The following is a 4,162-nucleotide window of genomic DNA, read 5'->3' as shown; positions in this document are numbered from 1 at the left end:
AAACAAGATCCAATAAAACAAGAGCTCGTACAACTAGTTAACAACAAGTAGGCAAAGCGAAGAGGAAGGGTAGTGTTTCCTGAAGAGGTGGGTTTTCGGCCTGCGGCGAATGATGGGCAGTGACTCTGCTCTCCTGACATCAGTGGGGAGTTCATTCCACCACTGTGGGGCCAGAACAGAAAAAAGCTGTGACCGTGTAGATCGGCCAGAACGACCACTGAGCGGCGAGGCAACCAGTCGCCCCGAGGCGGCAGACCGAAGTGGTTGGGCAGGGGTGTAAGCCTCGACCATAGCCCGGAGGTAAGAAGGAGCTGTTCCTTTCACTGCCCTATAGGCTAGCACCAGGGTTTTAAACTGGATGCGAGCCGCTACAGGGAGCCAGTGTAGAGAACGGAGAAGGATAGTTGTGTGGGAGAACTTGGGACGGTTGAACACCAGACGAGCCGCATGCAGCTTTTTGAACAAGCTCCAGAGGTCTTGTCCAGGTCGAGCTTCAGGTGGTGCGTCGACATCCACTCCGAGATGTCAGCCAGACAAGCAGCAATGCGCGCCTCCACTTGTTCACGCTCGCTGTGCGTTGATGGCTTGTTAACGACCGTCATTGATATTTAATAGACCAAGGTGTTACTTGACGTGCCGAGACAGCTTGTACACAAGCTTAAGCCTGTCTGGTCTCATGTGGTGTCTGTAATCCATTATCTGGAGGACATAAACACAAGTTTATGGGAGATCGAGGATTAACAAACCAACTAATCCAACCCATCCCAGCCATTCAATCATTCAAACCAAACTCCGAGAGTGTGGAACCACACTGGTTCCACACTCTCATTGTTACAGACCTGCAAGGATCCATTTGGTTCCATGTGTACACTCTCAGAGTTACAGACCTGTAAAGGTCCATTTGGTTCCATTTTTACACTCTCAGAGTTACAGACCTGTAAGGGTCCATTTGGTTCCATGTGTACACTCTCAGAGTTACAGACCTATATCTGTCATTTAATGTCACTACTATGAATTGAGTACAAATTACCCCAAATGGAAACAAGCCAATGGCTTTCTTGGGTTTTTTAATTGCTATTAGATGACCTTGTATTGAACTGTATTTTCATGTGTTTTTTTCTGCAAACTTCTAATAAAGTATTCAATCAATCAATCAAACATGTAAAGGTCCATTTGGTTCCATTTGTACACTCATTGTTAGAGACTAATAAGGGTCCATTTAGTTCCATTTGTACACTCAGATGGAACCAATTGGTTTGACTTCCAGATTTGTTTAAGGCTTATGAAGGTTGTTTATGCTTTGTTGATCCGGTTTTCAATGTCCTTACTTGCTCCCCCATCATGGTGAATGATACTTCCAAGATATGTGAAATGATCTGCATTTTCCAAGACCTGTTCCTCTATTGTTTTATGTGTTGTTGGTGTATTTGTGTTGATGGGCATGACTTTGGTTTTATTGTTGTTTACGATCAGTCCAACTTGTTGGCCGTAGTGTTGGAGTCTGTCTGTCTTTTCCTGAAGGTGTGTGTGTGTGTGTGTGTGTGTGTGTGTGTGTGTGTGTGTGTGTGTGTGTGTGTGTGTGTGTGTGTGTGTGTGTGTGTGTGTGTGTGTGTGTGTGTGTGTGTGTGTGTGTGTGTGTGTGTGTGTGTGTGTGACAGAAAGGCTAGGTCATTCGCAAAGTCAAGGTCCTCAATGGTGGAATGGAGGGTCCATCGAATCCCTGCCTTGTCTTCTGTGGTTCTCCTCATAACCCAGTCTAGTGCGAGGCTGAAAAGCAATGCTGACATTTATATCTCTGCTGTCCGGCAGAAACCAGCTATCTCCAAAATGATAATTTTTCAGGATATGAAAAAAACAAAACAAAACGTGTTAGGAGTTAGGAGGTTTCGTTCATCATTGATAAGAACAGCTAAATGGAGCTCCAAGCTCACAATGAGGTTGGAGGTCAAAAGGGGGTGGAGCCTGGAGTCGGCTAAACCGGCTAACTCCACCCCCCTTTGGTGGAGTTTGTTTGTTAATCCTCTCCCATAAACTTATGGATTACAGACACCACATGAGACCAGACAGGCTTACGGCTATGTACCAAAAGTAGAAAGTATACTCATTATGCAGAATGTCCCGCTTCACAAGTTTTCAAATGTATAAAAATCAGGTGAAAATTGCAGATTTACAAGCTCTGTAGATCTGCCATTTTCAAATGGTCTAAATGTATATAGGGCTGAAGTGTATGTTTATTAATAATAATTGTGAGCTTGTAGATCTGCCATTTTCAAATGGTCTAAATGTATATAGGGCTGAAGTGTATGTTTATTAATAATAATCAAAATCTACAAAGTAACTAGTAACTACAGTTTTCAAATAATTGTGGCAAAGTAAAAGTATATATAAATACCCAAAATACCCCAATAGAAACAAGCCAATGGCTTTCTTGGGTTTTTTAATTCCTATTAGCTGACCTTGTATTGAACTGTACTTTCATGTGCTTTTTTCTGCAAACTTCTAATAAAGTATTCAATCAATCAATCAAACCTGTAAGGGTCCATTTGGTTCCATTGTACACTCTCAGAGATACAGACATGTAAGGGTCCATTTGGTTCCATTTGTACTCTCCTATCACTACTGTTAAACTCAATGTCAGGTAATTGAAAGTTAGTATCCCAAATTTCTAATTTACCCTAAAACAGTTAGATAGCCGCACCTGAATTGACAGGTTGTGCCAGCGCGGGAAAGCCGAGCCACGGTTAATGGGGTTTTAGTTAACCAGATGGTGTACAGATCGCACAGGATTGTGGAATAAGTCTAGGGTTAAGGCATGAACTTAGTTTTATCCCATACATAGAAGGGCTTGGTAAAAGGTGGTAAAAGGATAAACCCTCGGCCTCTGCCTATGCATTTCCTGCAGACATGGCAGAAGCCATCATAACAGTGGAGAAAACTAACTGGGACAGATGTTTCATTTGTTAGCAGGTCACCAAGGAAAAACGAATTCAGCCGAGTTTATTCACCAGAGAGCACGATTGTACTGGTTATGATACCATTGCAAGAAATGTTCCATTGTTTCATAAAATCAATGCTCTACCTATCTTACTGTGTGTGAGTCAGAAGGGAGAAGAGTCTGGGACGTGTGGAGCGTTGTCCAGGATGTTTTAGCGAAGGTTCTGACAGTTTCCCTGTGTTAGCTGATCTGAGAGAGCGGGAGGGGTTGTAGGGTTGGATCAGGCATTGAAGATATGGTGGTGCAATACCTTTGGTTGCTTTGTAGGCATTGCTAAAGCAAGTGTCAAATAAAACAATCAAAACTGGTAACTTCTGTACAATTAAACGTGAATAAAGAATTGGGTATAAACAGAGCTGTGTCAGGTTGAAACTAGCTTACAAAACCATAAAAATGTATTTTGCTGTTACTTACTTACTTATCCCCATTACGCCGGCTGGCGCATAGGGCAGCAACAAAGTTTCTCCACTTCCATCTGTCTTTGGCCATCTTCTCCTATGGTCCCCCAGCTCTGGTGGTGTTGCTGGAGCTCCTTCTCTATCGTCCTACGCCATGTCATTTTAGGCCTCTCTTTCTTTCTTTTGCCTTCTGGGGCCGGGCTCCAGTGTAATGCGACTCTTGGGATCGCGCTGATGTCCAAATCTGAGGACATGGCCAATCCAGGTCCACCTGCGTTTATTGATTATGCAGTGCATGTCGTCTTGTTGGGTGATGTTGAGGAGTTTATTGTTTGAGATGGTCTTGGGCCAGAATATACGCAGGATTTTTGCACCAACAGCAACGTATAAAATAAATTATGTTGAGCATTATAATCATATAATTTCGCCATCTCCACGGCGGGAGGAAAAGGGAAAAAAGGCTGCACCAACAACAACAAATAAAACTATGTTGAGCATTAATTTATATGCCTATAGTGTCTTAATGTCGCCATCTCCACGGCGGGAGGAAAAGTTGGTCAAAGTTCCCTAAACCTGACCATGGATCACACGACGCTCGTCCGTCACAACCGTCACATGGCTGAATTTCAACCTGTTTTTTGCACTTTCTCCATTACTACCCGTACATCTACATTAACGTTCAGATTTCAAATATAAAGTGCTTACCCCATTGCCACGGATGTTACAATTCTGTACGGGCCCTCAGAAGTACCCGTATCTTCCGTATTGT

This window comes from Gymnoscopelus microlampas (genome assembly GCF_963454915.1).
Source record: "Gymnoscopelus microlampas genome assembly, chromosome: 12".
In the NCBI taxonomy this organism is placed as follows: Eukaryota; Metazoa; Chordata; class Actinopteri; order Myctophiformes; family Myctophidae; genus Gymnoscopelus; species Gymnoscopelus microlampas.
This window is presented reverse-complemented; position numbering follows the sequence as displayed.